Genomic DNA, 19337 nt, shown 5'->3' with positions numbered 1-19337 from the left:
CGTCCGTGACGTCATCAAAGTGAAACTCGATTCGTTTCCAGAATGTTCTACAGAACCGCGGGGCATGAAGCGATAAAAAAGAAAGCACACATTCGTTCAGCTACTTGTGTGAAAAACGACACAAAATATAACATAATGAAATTGGAAATAGAGGCAAAGCAGATTTGTTGAGCAGGCAAGTGTATTCTGTGATTTGCAGTTTGAAGTAGCCAGAATAGCTAATATTCAGAATTAACAACAGAAATTGTGTAAGACGGGATGAAATGTATTATGAAAAAGAAAACAAACTCCGAAAGCTGCTAAATTAATACATTAATGGTGCACCATTATGTGTGTGTGTGTGTGTGAACTGTGCATAATGGTGCTCCATTATATATAGTTCATGTTTGAAGGGATGTTAAATGCTTTTAAAAGCTGATTTATTTAACATTGCTTCTTTTAATAAGCTTACTTAGTCATAACTTTCATGTTCAGGACCATTCCCAAAGTATTTTTGTGTCTGAGTGTGGTATTTGAAAGTCATTTTAATCCAGTGGTGTTTAACCTTGACCCCCCCTGACAGAAAGTTTTCATTCCATCTCCCACTGCTTTCAATCAACCACTGACTGACCACTGGTCTTAAATGAAAATATTCTGGCAGGGGTTCCTCCAGGAATAGCACCGAGTACATTTACAATACATTTCATAGTATGTTGTAACCAAATAAATATGTGTATGGCGTTCAGAGGATGTTCATTTCGAACGTCTGTGTGGACGAGGCCAAACTGTATTCTGTGCGCTGATTAGGCTGCCACAGTCACTTCCGGCACTACGTTTTGACTAGAATTTTTATGCTGCCAACAGGAAATCAACAAGCAATGTCATTATGATTTAATCGATTATGTTCTGCACTGCTTTACAATGCATTGATTCTGAGATTAATTTCAAAACCCCCAACGTGCATCCCCAGTGGTTGGGTTACTACGTGTAGTAAATTTAGTTTACTATGTTTAATAAGTTTAGATAGTTGACTTTCAAAATTCATGAATATATCACACCATTTAGCAACAAATGTAACAAGATTCACAAATATAATTTATGACATACAAATAAATGTAACACCATTCACAATGCATGTCTCGACTCGAAACATTTTTACGTGATTCACAAATGTTTCACAAACCAATAAACCTGCTTTTACAAACCACTGTATATATCTGTTAATAACCTCACATTTATTTGTGGATTTGTGAAACTTCCCTGACGGTGCTTGCTTCACAAATGTAGCCAATCAAATGTCTTCAAAGTTTTCAGCTAATTTTCAACTGAGAGTTTGAATTATTGTTAACATTGCACTACTTTCACGTATTGTTGTGGTCTTTTGGAAGGAATTGCGAAAACACAAGTTTCATAAAATGAATGGTAACATCCTGTGTTAACTTGAGTCGGGTCACATTTTAACCTTTTCACCCTGCACATACAGACGCGAATACATGCAATATAAAATGGTCAGGTGATGGACAATCATAGTAGACAGCTTCACTTGAACCTCCTTTTTCATTGGTTTGTAAGGATTTTGCTGTTAACCTGTTCAGAGAACTTCATATTGTATACTTGTATCCAGGGTATATCCAGACACCAGGCTGTCTGTGTTTACGTGTGACTGACGGACACCACTGGGTGGTAGTAGCTTAGTGGGTAACACACTCGCCTATGAACCAGAAGACCCAGGTTCAAATCCCACTTACTACCATTGTGTCCCTGAGCAAGATACTTAACCATAAATTACTCCAGAGGGGGAATGTCGCTGTAACTACTGATTGTAAGTCGCTCTGGATAAGGGCGTCTGATAAATGCTGTAAATGTGACATGAGTGAGCAAGGAAAATGTTCATTTAAATTAAGTAGAAGCTACCTCAACAAAACACTGGAGGATTTGCGTTATATTTTTCTCAGTTCAGTTTATGAAACTTGTGTTTTCACAATTCCTTCCAAGAGACCATGACAATGCTCAATATTGTTAACATTAAATTAAACCCTCAAACATCAGTTGATGTGATTGGCTGAAAATTTTGAGATATTTGATTGGCTAACTTGAGAAAAACAAACATATTTGTGAATCAAGCGGCGTCATGGAAGTTTGTGCAAAAATTTACAAATAAATGCAAGGGTATTCACAATACGGTGGTTTGTAAATGCAGGTTTATCGGTTTGTGAATTGCATTTGTGAGTGGTCTTACATTTATTTGTAAGTCATAATTTGAATCTTGTTACATTTGTTGCGTAATAAGAAATAATATTTGTGAATGGTGTGATATTTATTCGGGAATTTTGAATCTAGCTCCATAGTTTACCACCTAAGACTACATATTTCAAATAATTTGAGTACGTATAAAAGGCGGTTTGTTATTGTCTGCAATCTAGGCATTGTTGATTAGTCATAGTGCATGTATAACACCCATGCAGCCTTTTTTTATGAAGTAATTGAATGTTTTCAAAGGTGGGTGTAGGGTTAATCTTCAACGGCTTCATAGTACGCATCAAATGTTGTGGTTAATTAATCAATCAAATTAAATTAATGTAATTGGAGACAATTTCATCGGCACATCAGTACTATATCTCAGTTCAATTCTTTGAATGAAGAGGTTCTGATTGTGTGATGTTGATAATTTTTCATTAAAATAAAATCTCATGGCTAGCTTATATGGTCTTCCATGTCTATGCTTTTGATATTGTTTTCACAGAGTAAATATTTACAATATGTACATAAATGTAGGTTGCAATCCAAATGGTATAATGGTATAATTTAAAAAATCTGTTGACCATGAATCACATTTCTTATTGTAATAGTAAGAAATTAGCCTGCCCATAAACAAAATTCTTCTATGTAAATGTACATATGTGCTGTCATACTTTCCATGCAGAGAACCCCTTTGTTCTGCATCTTCCATTTTAAACATCTAATTAAACAATGTGTGTTTTTTGTGCCACCTTATTGCTGCCAAATATCTGCACGTTCTCGTTTGTTGCCATGCTCCCTTTAAACAAATATTTATCGAGACAGCCAAGATGACTGTATTGGTGTTTGTGATTATATATTGCTTGTAAGGAGTGTGTCAACCGTGCATGCTACACATTGTGCCTGGAGAGATTGATGTTTTGTCATCCACCTGCTTCAAAGCAGTAAAAACCTGCCGCTGCAAAGAGAAACCTACCAGCTTCAAAAATCCAAACGAAGAAATCTTACTAAGCTCTTTACATATCAGAGGAGGAATATCTGAGCTTGTGTTGACGTGGTGCTAGAATGCTTGAAAGATTTCAGTCCCCTGCACGACGGGTGAGTGTTAAATGCTTTTTTTGTTTGCTGCAGAGAGGAACAGTTTAAGACTGTTTTGCTCAGGCTTTGGTTAAAAGACGAGGAGTGGCGGTCTGGCTGTCTCTGCATGAAGTAAGATGCTTTCTCTCTGTCGGCTGCAGGCGTTTAGAGATTCGTAGAGGGCTAATAACATTGTAAATTAAATCTTAAACAGTTTTGCCATGCCACGGTGGTGTCTTTCTCCCTCAGCTATTCATCCTTTGCTCTGGCTTGTGGTGCCGCACTCTGCCTTTGAGCCGAATGATGTATTGTGCATTGTTTATTGCTAGCTGTGGTCACTTATCTGGAATGCAATTGGCTGGAACTACGTCGTGTGGGTCTTGCTCCCTGCGTTTTTTTTCTCCCGTCTTGCTCTCTCTCTCTCTCTCTCTCTCTTTCTCTCTCTCGCGCTCTTTCTCTCTCTAACTGATTCCTTTGAAGCGAGACGAGAGCAGGGGTGCCCAGTTTAACGCTTCTCTTATTTCCCTTCTCATGCTCCTCTCAGTACGCATGCATCTGAATGAGAATAGGGGCGTATTGTTCTGTCTAGATACCGATGGGTCTGATCCGGACGCAGTGGTTACGGAGGAAATAAAATAAGACCTTTGTGATGTCAGATTTGGATTTGTGTGTGTATTTTGCAGGAGGGGAAGATTATGCTGCAGCATTTGAATGCAGCTAACAAAACATATTTTTTCATGGTTATTAATTTATTTCTTTAATTTTCTTTCTTATTCAAATGTACCACTTGCTTTACTGCTGATTACGATGTTGTTGTTTCCATTCTTTCCATACGTGCAGTTTACACTTAGATTTTGTACATTTGTAATAGTAATTATAATTATATGGCAAGTCCTTTCATTTTTTTTGTTAGACCTTGTGTGTGTTGGCCAGGGATGGTGAGCCATGCTGAAGACCTCTGCTTTACACATTATGTCCAGGTTTAGCAGCGGTCCTGTAGCTGCCCATTATTTGAATGACTGGAGTAATGATTCGTATCAAACCTTGGTGCAGCACTGACCAGGGAAACCACGCGTCCCAGCTATTTGGCCTGGCCCCGGCTCCGTTATTAGAGCCCTTTTCACAGAGCCACTCAAATTCTACGCGAGCCACAATATGTCAAAGGAACTTAAACCATTCCAGCAAGCGCTGTCACTGTTCCTGCTCATTTACTCTGCGCAATGACACAACTGGGCACCGTGCAGTCCGTGTCTGGAACTCCACCATCCTCGCCACTTCATCCTCGGCCAAATAGTTAAGAGATTATGCATTGTTTGAAGACAGGCTGCCAGTGGGGGAAAAAATATAACAAGCCAAAAATTTTCAGAGCAAATAGACTGAGCAATGTGTGTGGCTAAAGTTCAATTCAATTCATTTCTTTTCAATTCAGATCAATTTAGTTATAATTCCATGCAATTGCTTAGCAATTGCTTGCTTCTTCTTTTGTTTGTGCATTGAGCATCAGGCAGAAGTTACTGTCAGCCTCATCTAGTGTTTCATTGCGTCTCACTCACATGTGTATGTTTAGGTGTAGAGTGTGTTATGGGTAATTTCCTGTGTCACACGCTGGACCAAACAGTTTCCAAATGGAGGTGACGCGGTGAGTGTGAAGCCTTAGCCAGGATTACAGGACTTTACAGATAGGACTGTCTGACATGAATTGATCGGATTAGAATGGGTGGATTCCATCCCTAAGGGGCAGCCGGGAAAGTTGTGTATAATTGACTTTTTTCCCTCTAAGTCTTGTGGGCTTGCTGCATCTGATGAAGGGGGAATACTTCGCAGGGTAAATATCTGAGAGGCCCGGGGTCTGATCAGGTTGGTGGAAGCTTAGGAAGCGATCAATATGACAGTGTGGAGATTCAGATGGAGACTAGGCAAACAGTGGAGAGGAACATCTTCCTGTGTGTGTTTCAGTGTGAAGTCTGACCCACAGAGTCAGCAGGGTCTGAGAGGTGCTCATGAAGGTGTAATAATATTCTTCTTTTCTTTTTGTTTGTTTGTTTTTTTGGCAAATGGTTGCATATTCACAAGAAGTGAATTTACATTGTTCTTTTGCTGTTCCACACGAGAATAAAGACAGACCAATGCTGTGCTGTAGAATCTCCGTGCTTTTTGCTTGCATTTTTAATCATGAACACTATGATTCAATGGTAGAATAATGCTTTCCATAAATGTAATAGCATGTGATTCATATCATATTACAAACATGTTATAAGAAACCCATTATTTTCCAAAGTCTAGAAAGTGTAGGAGTAGTATCAGTAGGGATTTTTCTTACACACATACATCAGTTTTTCTTCCTAGACTTAATAAAACACAATACAGCCGTTGACGTTCAGAAGAATAATTCTATTTAAACTATTTTGGTCTAATAAGCAAGAAATGTGTTGTATTTCAAACTGCCAGTGTCTGCCTGGTGATGAAAAAGAAACACTAACACCTGAAGACGCAAATATATATATTTATTTTTAAAATCTTTATTAATTCAATGAGCCCCATTTCATTTTCAATATTCCTGGGCCTCCATGAAATATTGCAATTCTCCACATAATCATCTGTAGAAATGGTGGACCTCTACAATTTTGGCAAAGAATTAGGTTCAGCTTAATGGATCAATTCTTTTATTATTAAAGCTGGTCTCTGTGGTGTAGAGAAATACATTCAGCATTGATCTTTTGCCATCTTCTTATTGCCATTACTTCAGCAGCATTCACGTTTAAGATATACTCACAAGAATAGACATTTTACAAAGTGATTCAGGGTTAAATACGCTTAAATTCTACAGGATTCTCATATTTTCTGAACAAATATAGGGTAAAGGTGGTCAGACATGCCAACACCATGAATTTTTTTTTTTTTAACAGGGTTGGTACTTAGGTGGCATAATTTATGGTGTCACTTAGACGTGTCTGCTTCTGGATAGAGATTTATAAACGACTAATGCATATGACTACACTTTCCTGCTGATATTGATGATGAGTTGCATCTGTACTGTATACTGGAGGAATAACTAAAAGTTGTCTTCACTCTCATTTGCAACCAGAAATCGATAATAATGCTGTTGGTATGAAAATGATGCATTCTTTGCATGAACAGTGCACTGTTGCAGATGCAGAGCCCAAAGCATGGAAGGAAGCCCATATTGACCAAACATATAAAAATGAAGCCTGCAGTTCAGGACGTAATGATTGTGACACACAGGCCCTCTGAGGCTTTCCCCTTGGGTTCACCAATCAATATCCCATCAATAGCTTTTTATTAAAATTATTTTCCAGAAAATAAAAATCTATGTTTTTGTTTCGGGTGGGGGTTGGGGGTAAACTATGCTATTTATTTTACATGCAAGGGCCATCTGACCACAGCGAATTGCCATTAGACTCAGGCAGTGGATTTAGAAAGGGCCAGACTGCCCTCATGACATCTTTACATTTATTTCAGATGGATTTTCATTAAAGATGGTTCTATGATTATCTTGTTTTCTCCCCATCTCAACACAGGTCAATTAACAATCATGTTACCCTTATATTAAAACTAGATTAATAACACATTAATTATTGTGCTTATGAAGGTAACGATAAGCTGTTGGGACCCTACTGATGATACTGTGATGCATTTGGGGAAAATATCAGGGGAGGATTGCAGTCAGTAATTCGTGACAGTGCTTTCAGCACTAAATAGTGGTAGAATGGTATGAAAATAATAATGAATATATTTTAAAAGAGAGAATGAAAAAAAAATCATAGGAGAATTAACCCCCCCAAACAGGCTCTTCTGTTTGCGAGCCCCCCTTCTTATTCATTGTTCACTTTAACTGTCTCTAATCCTGCTCACCGATAGACCATTAGACAAATAATGGAATTTGAAGAATAGCCGTATTTAGATCTGTCATTCTCTTGCATTTCAAAATATACTGCCCACCTCTCCCTTTACTGTGTGTTCACTGAAGAATAAGTCACGGAAAAAAACAGAAGGCAAACAGATAGGTGTAGAAACACTGAAGGATATGCAGTGGCTTACAGTGCCTGGGTTTTTATTTCTTATCTTTGCAGAGGACGTGGAAAATGAAAACGGCAGAGCCCCGCGATACGCCAGAGAAACAAATCAGGATGTTTTGGAGGTGAGCCCTGGGATGGAAGAAGGACAGCTTCCTGTTCTTGTCAAAATGACCTGCAGGTCTTGGAGAGAGGGAGAGTGCCTTCAAAATGAACGCATTAAGGATTAAAAGACAGAAAATTTCAGCTTCCATCTCACTTTATTAATCTTTTTTTCCCTTCTTCTTCTTTCTTTCTTTCCTCTTTGTGGTGGGGGGCAAGGGTTGAGGTGGGGGCGCGGGCCGACATTGTTGTTGTCAGGGGGCACGTTTTGAATGTGGTGGGTTGCTAAGGTTCTTTAAGTGTTTCATCACCTTGGAAACCCTCTCTTAATTTCTAAGCTTCTGGTGAAGTGCTGCTTGTTTTGTCTCTTGTTGGCTCGTATCACGGCAGTTGTGTCTCTCTCTACATACAAGTGCCAAGGGCACTGAGCTCCCTATGAGAAGTACTAGTGCTATTGATTGATTTTTCCTTTTGAATACTGTATTTAGTTTTACAAGGAAGCATGAATAGTGAGTTCCTCTGTGCCTGGCTTTGAAACTACCACAGACACCTTTCTCATCTTTGTTTTACATCACACATCCTCATCGCATTCAGTTTATTTATTCATGTGTTTATCTGCTGCTGACTTATTTTATAAACGAAAATATACACATGTATTTTTCGAACGTACTGCTTCCTATTATTTAAGGTGCAAATCAAGTTGCTATGTGGAAGTGTCTGCAGTTGCACATGCCTGCCAAAAGAGGGCAACATTATTTCAGAATTCCTCAGCTGGTGCGCACACGCTTGTGGGTGCTGGGTTAAACGTGTAAGCAACAATAATTTACATTTACGTTCGGAATGGCTTTCCTGCTCTGTCAGGCTGTAGTTCAAAGTGGTCCACTCACTTGGCAACAAAGACGGCTGTTGTCACGTCCCAGAGATATTCCGCGCCGGAATGAAGTTCTTCTCAGTCAAGGCGTTATCATGGAAAGACCTTGCCATGCAGCGGATGCTGGGTATAAACAATGGAGGAAATTAAATGTGCCAGTCTGACTCCTCCACACTTAGTGATGTTGTTTGCTCATGTTTTTTTTCTTACCTTTTTCTGTGCTACCTTAGTCATGATACGAAGAACAACTTTAGTGTTATGGGATGTAATGCCTAAAATTTGTTCTTGTTTTGTTAAATACTGAAAACCTATTTATCTAGTCTACACCTGTGACTCTTGTGTAAGAGTGACTGCCTTGATTCTCTCCTCAGCAGTTGGTTAAGTAAGTAACGGTAATTAAGTAGCAGTACGTGCCCGGGCATTTACGTTTTTGCTCTGGCTTGTTTTGCACATATAGGTGTAGGTTCATGGCTGAAGGGTTCCGACTGTGTCACAATGGTGTTAAGCACTGAAGCACTCCTCTGGAAAAATGAACACCTGATTTGGCACAGCGAGCTGCCTTTGTTCCTTGCTAAAGGCCTACTGGAGAAAGTCAGGGTCAGCTGCAGTTCAAGCTGCAGCCAGCAGAGGGAGACGTCCGTGGCCTCATGGGTACTCGAGGGCGGCGGATTAATGGAGGGGACAATGCTATCATGGCAAATCACTGATGCAAAGGAGGTGGAAGAATGGGGCACATGAAACTTTCAGTGCGCTTTTGTGTGAAATCCCATTTTTTACCAGATATTTTACAATGAATCAAATGGCAAATGATTGAGCATTATTAACGAGCCTTGCGGTTGCCGCAGCAGCATCTGTTTGAATCGCTGAGTAATTTGTGGAGTAAGCTGCAGCGTTTCCCAGATTTTTTCCTGCTTGGATTTGTGCCGCGTTTTGATGCCATTTTCACTTCTGTCACTTTTATTTGCATAAAAGCGACGCACACGTAGAACAATTCAATTTGGCTGGACATGCTGTACAATTAGACTTTCCTGTTATGGAATTTTACGCTAAATTACTTGCATATTTGCCAGTGATTTGCAAATATGTAGAATCCATTTCCATTGTTTCTGAAGTCACCACAGAGTGTATTTCCTGTGTGTCATATCATCACTATAAGCACAAGACGTGTTCCACATGTAAAAATGAATAATTTCTTTTCTGAAGCAGGTTATATATATAAATATATTATATTTTCACACACACTGGACTATTTACACTACGTACTATGTACTAAAAAGTGTTTTGTAAAATATCAAATGAAAAAAATCTTGGTTAAACACTTCTGTACCATAAATTACATTTGCCTTGTGTAGTGCTATTTCAGCCCACCAGAGTAATTCATTACAAATGGAATTCCTGTTTTCTCCTATTGTTGTAAGTAGGTTAATATAAAATGGATTATTATTACAGAGACTTGCTGAAATAAACATTTTGTGTAGCACTAAATAGAGAGAAAAAACAAATACACACACAAACAAACTCACACACACACACACACACACACACATTGCTTTTCTTTTTTCATAGGGCGCACGGCTGTTTCATACTTTTAAAAGCGATTTGTAAACTGCAGCTCTGTAGAAAACGTGTATGAAATGATTTTTATCTGCAGAACGGCGCCTTGCCTAAAACACCTGAACCAACGCAAGCGAAAAAGACGGCAGCCATACGAGCGAAAGACGCTGTGTTTAATTAGAGGATGCTTACTTGTGCCTGTGCGCGAATTAGTCTTCATTGCTTATTCCTTGCAGTTTTGCATGTGGAGCCTTGATGTGAAATACTTGCTCCCCGCAGGTTTTGTATACCTGGTTTAACGACATTTCAGACACACATAATTGAAATTCCTTGTCGCCATGTTACAATCGCTCCCGACGCTTCTACTTTTCAGGGGCTTCACTGAGATCAGGTTATGAAATATCAGAGCGAGCGCTGGGAGTGATGGTTCGCTCTGCATGTCTGACTGTCACAGTTCTTCAGTTCTGCACCACACGGCAACAGTCAAAACAGCTACTATAGAGGCCCAATCCAAAGATGTGTCTAATCGGAGCTGGCAGAACATTCCCTGCTTAATTTTAGGCATTATCACTGTGTGTGTGTGTGTGTGTGTGTGTGTGTGTGTGCGTGTGTGTGTTTTGGGGGAAGAGGTGGAAGCATACTTGAAAGAGAGAGAGAGACAGTCAGAGGAAAGAAGAGAAGTTGAAGGTGATTCGATTTTTTTTTTTTTTTTTCTGGAGAATCTTGGCCGAGGAGGCAGGAACACTAATCCTTGCTTTGGTTGGAGCCATTTTGCGCAGTAGGTCCCTGATTCCGCCCCCTCTCAATTTTAAGACCCGTGTCAAGCTCAAGCTCCGCTCCTGCGCCTCGCTGCTCTCATTTCCCATGCCTTCTGGCGAGCCCTGCTATTTATAAGAAATCATTTTTCTTCTTGCTTTTATTTAATTCTTTCCTACTTGTTTGATTTTCTGCCCTGGTTAGGAAGGTGGCCAGATGAGTGGCAGCCATCCAGGGGGCTCTTCCATTGCACCCGCTGCCTGCGCACATCCTCACTCCCACAATCCAGTGCTCTACAAATGCCTTCACTGCAGCCATGTGCCTGCCTAGGCAGAGAATCACACCTGATGTCTTGTGTTTGCTGCTGCAGAGCGTATAACCTAGTAATTCGTAGTTCTGATGTCATTCCTGCTCACCCTTAAACCATTTAGTAAAATCAAAGAGCACCGCGGGACTATTTCATTGTGACTTTGTGCATTTCCACAAATGTGCAGTTTCTTGTTGTGCGGCTCAATATTTCTTTACTGCTGACCTCAGCAGACATGTCCCCTATGCTGGAGAAGTATTTAAAAAAAGCATTTGCTATTATCTTTCACCCATGATTATGAGTGATTTCTCCAGTGGTAATACATTATTTAATGTGAATCCATTCAGTGCAGATGCTCAAATGCTATACGTGTGTTAGCTGCACGTTTCAGAAGGCTTACACCTTCTCAACATCCCATTGTACTGCTACTGTTCCCTGCTGGCCATTTAGATTTGTACATATGCAAGGGCAGTGGCTGGTGTTCGTCATGGTAAACCGGGGCACGTGAAGACCATGTAATGAAAGCTACATGAGACAGAACAAATGGCGACTGCTGAAATGTTTTATATTACATGGCCCTTATTGTGGTTTCAGTCATACCAGTGCTTTCCCATCTCTCTTCTCTATCTCAAACGTCAACCCCCCCCCCCCCCCCCCCCCCCCCCCCCCTCAACATTCAGTAAAATTAATTTCCCTGACCTTTGAGTTTCCAGAGCAGCAGGGCTCAAATTCCACACTTTATTATTGCTCCATTTTATTTTACTATAAAATACGTGCAACAGGATAATGAGGGCTGAGGGAATCATATTATTGATTTTTATTCCATGGCTAGAAATGATAATTAAAGAAGAACAAACTGCCACCTGGTCGTTTCGGGGGAGTGATCTATGAAAAAGACTAAAGTTGACTTTTTTTTCTATGTGACTGCGCACATCTACTGTGAACACATGCAGAACACTAACAGTCAACATACCACCTCCTGCTATACAGCTCTCCATATACCAGGCCGTGTTTGGTAATATCTGGCACCAGGTGTTGAATGTAAAGTGCGCTTTCCCCTCCCCCGCTTCATTTAGGCCCCAGAGTGGCACATATTTACCTGGAGCTAAAACTCATGAACATCAAAAAGCGTCCTCAGCAGCTGCTTCACGTGAGGCATCAAGCCCAGTTATTTATAGAGCTAAGCCAGTGATGTGAAGACGGTTCCGAGCTACATGGTGGATCATCTGCACAATACTCCTTCTGGTGTATAAAAATGCTTTGGTTCTCCTCCTTCAGGAACCCATAGTAAAGAAAGTTGGCTGAGGGACGACTGTCAGTGCTGTCACCTTTGTTCCACTGCTAATGGTCTGAATTGAATAATGTGCTCAACATCCCCTGAAATAAGACGTTCCATGGGTTTTTTGGAAGCGTTGTCTTTTAAGTGCTGCCACCGGTGTCCTTGCCAGGGTCCGTCTCCATCAATCGCCCGACGATGGCCGGCCGTGATGGCGGTGAGATTAATGAACTGAAACTTTCAGAGGTGCCAGTCGTCTGACGCGTGGAAACTTTGACTGAGGTCCCACTAATGCAATTCTCAGGCGGTGCATGGGAGGACAGTGTCTGCCGAGAAATACTGATAGATATTTAATAAAGGTTTCGGGGGGGGGGGGTTCGATGGCACCTAAAACGCTGCACTCATAATGCGCTCTGACAGTATATTTGTACTAATAACCCTTAAAAGTGGTAATAAAATAGTGGGTGCTCCGGAGTGGCCGTGATTAATGTGGCGGGAGTAATTAAATTCCATTAGGGCCCTGGTTCACCTGCCCGCAGCTGAGGGTGCCAGGGCTGTGCGGAGACAGCCGGCCCAGGACCCAAAGACTAATGCTCTTTAAAGCTGTGCCCCCTAGTCCCTGAGAAGGATGTGCTAACACAGGACATCTGCTCCCTGTTGATGGCTGAAGGTATTGATGCATTGGATCATTAAGGGGCGGGTGGCGAGGGTGGTTGGGGGGTGGAGTGTTGCAGAGGTGGGAGGAGTGAGCTGTGTAAACCTGTGTTTTTGTGTTGACGGGAATAAAGGAATCTAGCAAAACTAGGAATTGATGTTTTTTTTTTTTTTGTGTGTCTTCTGTCTAGCGCCGCCTGATCCACCGGGAATCGCTTGGGGCTGTGCTGTGCTTTGTGCTCAGTGGGAATATGTTTTCCTTGCATACGATGCTGCGTTGTATTTATTTTCTCACCAAACATGGGTTCCAGTCCCAGCCCCATGTTCGCTGCCGTTTGCTAGCAGTTTCCTGAAGACTGGCATCGTTGCAGCCAGAGAGGGGCCTGTGCCCTTTGCAAATGGCGACGGTAATGACCCACTTGGGAGGAAATGGTTGGGTATAGCTGTGGATGTGTCCAGGTGCCGCAACATAAGCATTTCATTAAATATTGAAGCGGCCACTTTCACTTACAGTCACCAAAAAAATGCATTCTGGCAAAATTCCAAAAGTGAATAAATGTATGTTCGCTTTTTTTTTTTTTTTAACCACATCTCTTTTTTTTTTTCCTTTTTTATCTCATCATACTGCAGCTTCCTTTCTAATCACTTTCTGGTTTTACTTGACCTTTCCTCTGCTAATTAGTTGCCTTCTTGAAAAGCATTATGGGTAATATATCTTGGGTGATCCAGCTTCCTACTTTCCGCTCCGGTAATTGTTCTAAATGTATGAATGATTTATTCAGCCCGGCCATTCCTCACAATCTTAAAATACACAAACCATAAAATACTGCCCAATTATTACCTCAGTGCTTGGAGCCTGAGGACGGTTCCCTGCTTTTGTTGTGAACCGCCGTGACACTGAGGCAGAATCCAGCGTGTGGCAGACTATACGAGACCAGGAGGGAGTGATTGAAATGACTGCAGATTACAACGGTAAATGGACGGTGTGTGTGTGCACGTTTCCGTAGCGTTACATGTGGCATTCGGAAGGCATCCTCACCTGGAGCGGTTAGACTTTTACTGAGACTCCACGACAAGAGGGCAGTGTGGAGGCAGGCCAGATATCGACCAAAAAGTGTTTAGTGCACTTTATACATTTCACCGCAGTCACTGATAAGCCTTTGAGCCGAATTTACGGCGGTTAAGGGTTAAAGTTGTCGTACAGTATGTCAGGAACTGTCAGTGAATCGGTGGAAGAGTGAATTGAAGCTGCCCTGAAGTACTTATGGGCGTGACTAAATGTGAGGAAGTGCACAGGCGTTCATTAGACAGTGAATCAATATGAGTAGAATGAGAGTACAGAAATGAAGGTGTGTGTATTTTGTGTGTGTGTAAATCTGTCTGTTGGAGTGGAAGTTCAGGGCAGCTCTTTAACTGCCAGATTGTGGGTGGATGGATTTCACAGTGAACAGAAATACTTCTGTAGGAATCGTATTTTTGAGTGTGAGTTGAAAATGGTATCACAATATTTCCTTGCATTTTTGTGGTAATTATATTTATGACAATACTGACTTTAATAAGGCAGTGAAATTAATCAGCAAAAAGTGCTGAAATATGATGACTGATGCATTCTGTGATTTATCTGATTAATTTAAAAGACATATCAATGGAAGTGAGGTAAAAAGCAATGTAAAATATATTATTTATGCTAGTAATATTAGAATTGATGACAATACCCATTGCTTTTCTTTTACAGTGTATTGTCCAGGCCTGGTGTGCACTTATTTGTATGTATAATTCATTGTATTATTACTCACAATTATTATTATTATTATTATTATTATTATTGATCATATTATTTGTAGATATTATTCACATGGCTATTGTCATTTTAAATTTGACACTTGTATACTCTCTTTGTATTTGAGTCAGATGTATCAGACTACAAATTGGAACATGCATTACAGTTTTTTAAAGGACATATTATGCACTATTCTACATAAAATATGCATCAATTAAGCATGATGTAAAGAGAAAGGACAATTTATTGCTCTAAGGATTTATTCAATTTAACTGTGTAATTGCTTGCAATTCACATGCTCATTATATTACAATTTAGTGCATTTAACACCAGCTGTTTTAGAGTTAATGACATGCACTACAGGGGGACCATTCCAGGATCCCAAATGACTTCTCACAAGGTATAATTCGAGAAATTAAATTGAAGTCGGATTGAGCAAACTGTTAACATTTCATGCTGAATATCAAGTTAAAATACAATAATTGTACACGTCTCTTAGCATGTTAGGGTGTAACTTCTAAGCCAGTTTTGACACAAAACAATCACTATACATTAAGTTATATTGTTAACATAATGTGCGGCATTGCTTTAAACACCACTACAGTTTTGCTTTTTGGCTTAGTAGTGCATGTAGTCTTAGAGTAGAGCCCAGACACAAATGTCCAGAAATTGATCAATATCAAGAATCAATATCAGTCATTTGCTCTGGCCAACTTGGCATTTAAATGCCCATCATGTCAGAACATGAGCACAGAGAGCAAAATACTCTTTCTTCATGTGTTTATACTCCGATCCAGCTGTTCTGCAAAAACATTTATGCCCCCATCAGAACCGCTTAGCTTTGAAGGTGCCAGAGCCATTTACCCGCCCCAGATATTACTCTATTTTCTTTTATGAGATTTGGCAAAGGCCACTCCATTTCATTTTTCCCCCATTTTATTAAATCATAGCGTACATATTTTTACAATAAGTTCTCTTTTTGTATCGTGCAAGGGTTTTATTGAACTCTTAAACATATTTATTTATATTTTTATTACTTTTAAGGGTGGGGGAAGTTGTTCTGGTTAATCTGCCGAAATGTTAATTGTGTTGCTAATTAATAATGCATGTTGCCTTGTGCAAGATGTCTGCTCTCATCTGTTATTATTTATTTATTTATTCTTATTTTTTCGCCCGTGTGCATCTGTGTGAAGGGCTGCGGGGGTAAATGTCAGCTTTCGTGTAACCCCTTCCCTGTTTTGGATCCAATACCAAACCCAAATTCTTACGATGGCTTTAGCCTGTGTGTGTGTGTGTGTGTGTGATTGTTTACTGCTCCTTACTCCCTCTCTTTCTTTCCCTCTGCTGTAAGTATAAAATTTTAATTACGGGGTCTGACAGCCACGGTGCGTGATGCACGGCCTTGCATCCATCACGGTGAGAGGGGCCGGTGGCGGCCGCGGCGACGGCTCATTCCGGAAGGTGGGAGCCAGGGCCGAGCAGCAGGTGCCATATTACTGTGTACAGAAAAGCAATTAGGAAGCATATTGGATGAATGAGGAGTGCATTAATATTAGCAAGTACATTTGTCAGTTGGGTTTGATGCGGGTCTTTTTCTTTTCTTTATGCAACATTAAGATTGTGGCGCTCATAAATTCTCCGCTTAAATTGCCATCTGTTCCCCTGTCAGGCCACACTGAGACACCGAGGGGAGAGGAAGTGAGCGAGGGAAGAAAAAAAGAAAGAAAGAAGGGTGGAAAAGTTCTTTTCTATTCTTTTCTCTCCTTCTGCCTTGATGGTTCTATTCTTCTTTTCATGCGGCAGAGATGCGGCTCCCTGGATTTATGGCGAAGTTGGACAAGAATCAGAATGTGGAGGTCCTAAATCAACCCGCCTTGTCCAAATCAGATGCTTGTATTTGGCGCGGGCATAAGAAAAATGTACATTATTGTAGCAAAGAGATACATTCTACTTGTTTTTTTTTTCTTTTTTTCTTCCCTTTTTAATTAACTCGGAAGCGCAGGCAAGAGCGTGCCCGCTGGCGGCGGAGTTTTTCTGAGCGTGAATTATAGTTCAAACTGTATGAAAATTCCTCCTAGGAAAGACAAACGAACGCCGCCTCTCCTTGTCCCTCAGCCTGTGACTCTTTGTCTTACGGCAGGAAGAGCTCACTGCTCTCTCTCTCTCTCTCTCTCTCTCTCTCTCCCTGGCACAGCGGCCAGATTCTTTGGGCTATCATCTCAATAACACGGACGGCTTAATGACGGCACGTCCAAAGACTGTCACTGGGAGATTACTGTCACTGTCTCCCATGCCCACAGGGGATGTGGGGGCGCGTTTAGCTCGGGTGGGGAGGGGAAGGAGGACGGGTGGTGGAGATGGGTAATGGGGGTTGTGGTGTTGAGTAAGGGAGGGCTGTGTATGGAGCCCCCATGGTAATTAGCCAGCTCACAGTGAGCATTAAGCAGACTGATCCGGCAGCGCGGTGACAGAGCGGTGACGGGCCGCGGGGCTGGAGAGGGCCGCTCTCTTTGTCTGTCACCCCGCCACGCTCTGGACATCACAGATGCGGGCTCGGCTGCAGAGCGAGTGCGGAGTACGTCGCGGACGGGAGAGGTGGCGTGAAGTGGAGAAGGGTGTGAGGCTCTCACCCTTTCATCATCCACTAAGGTAAACTGACAAGGAACTGAGGCCATGACCTGTTCACCGATTCCCCACACAACCATTTCTTATATTATATCGCTTTCGGGTTTTTTTTCTCCTTTGTGGCTAAGCCGTGCTATACTGGCTGTGCAGTAAAGTCAGCGGTGCAGAACCCAAGGATAAGGGGGATTGCATGTCGTTTACCATCATCTCTAACCCCTACCACTGCTACTGACACCAGATCCGCCGCTGCAGAACGTCCCAGACTCTGTGTTTTATTTAAATGTGAGCTGACTATTAAATCAGCGCAGATTCCAGTGTAAATCCTTGTTTTTCTTCTCCTTTCCAAAGGGCTGATTGGACACGTGTTGGTCATCCTAAAGGGAGCCAGTGGCGGCTTCTTCAGAGGGAAGGCCTGTTATTAAAATATTTAGCCTTTAGGGAATAATGCTCAGACATTTCCCGTGCCAGATTTGTCAGCCAGCTGAGATTCAGCAGACTTGTCAGTAGCTGTCGCAATAATCTGTAAAGCAGACATTGGCCCTGAGATTAAAGATGGAGAGGTGGGGGTAAAGAAGAAGAAGAAGAAAAGTTTGGCTACCTTGTGCAAAAATTCCGTTATAAATGAGCATGTTTAATGTGGGTAGCTTTTAACAGACCTCCCTGCTCGATGTTTATGGCTGGAAAGCTACAGTGCCCCCTTCCCATTTTGAAATCGAAGGCAAACTTGGCACATGCTCTGCCTAGTGTTCTGAATTAGCATGTGCCTTTTTTTTCCTTCTCCTCAAAAAAAAAAAAAGCGTTGGGCCCTTAAATAGAATAACTTGTGAAAACTCTACTGTGCAACACTCTGCTGTGTTCTGATACATGTGTGGTTATAAATGTGTGTTTATGTACCTTCACCGCTCAGCATGCAATATTTGCTGAAGCGAATTATATGCATCCTTTGACACCAATTTATCTCTGTGTGTGTGTGTGTGTGTGTGTGCACGCGTGTGTGTGTGTGTGTGTGAGATTTTGTGTGTAGTGAAGTGTGGCTTCTCCCTCTTTGCACTCATCTCTAACAAGCCATGGGTTTATCTCAGTGCTGTAGTGTAGCTGGAACCTTCAACAGGTTTGTACATGATCCGGGCCTATTACTCTGTCTAATACCTCCTCATTGTTATTCATGGGCTATAACATGGCAGAGTGTTTTTCTCCCCTGCTCATAGCTCCATTTATGAATAGCTCGGTAACCTCTTTTAAAGAGTGCCACCTAATTGATCTAATTCTGCGCTAACGGATGTTCGCTGGTTTGTACAGATGATCTTGGAAGGCAAAGTTGGAGGAAGCGCTAATAGTCTATGCCCATTTTGCCGTAGCCCGGCACGCCTGAGCACACAGAGGGGAAGTCAGATTGTCCATAAGGGGCACATGAAGCTGTTATTGATATTAAAGATTACTGTTCGGCACACAGTTTCTCATCTTAACTAAATTGGGCTCTCTGTATGTGTATTGTTAAAAATGCATCTCTCAAAAAATAAGTTGTTACAGCTATCTTACCACAATTTGAACCATATCATGTTCAAATCTAACTATATATAAACAATATGACAACATTTATATTCATTAAACTAATAGTGCATATACGATAACAAATTAGTATTTCTTTATTCATTTCACAGGCCTTTTTCGCTATGGTCATTAAAAACCATAAAAAAAAGTCATGGCATTTGAAAAAAGAATTTTCCAGACCTTTGAACACGAAATAAACATATAAAGTTATGGAAAAGTAATAGAAATCTGATTAACACATGAATGCATAATGAACTACATAGTGAACTACATCACGTGGTATTACGTGTGTTCCTTCCATATTCCAGCACCTCCAAAGCTGTGTGTCTCCTTTTAAAAGCCATGTAAATTACAGCTGATGATCTATGCGTACCTGATGGAGGCCCATTTTACTCTCGGCTTACGTGAACTTGAAGGAAGAAGTCGTTTAAGTCAAGCTTTTCAGGGTTGTCATAAGTTTAGTTAAACAATTTTCTGTTAGAATTGTCTTTTTTTTCAGATTTGCACAAAATTTCAGAGAACATATGGTCGTG

This window comes from Denticeps clupeoides, chromosome 8 (assembly GCF_900700375.1).
Source record: "Denticeps clupeoides chromosome 8, fDenClu1.1, whole genome shotgun sequence".
Taxonomy (NCBI): domain Eukaryota; kingdom Metazoa; phylum Chordata; class Actinopteri; order Clupeiformes; family Denticipitidae; genus Denticeps; species Denticeps clupeoides.
This window is presented reverse-complemented; position numbering follows the sequence as displayed.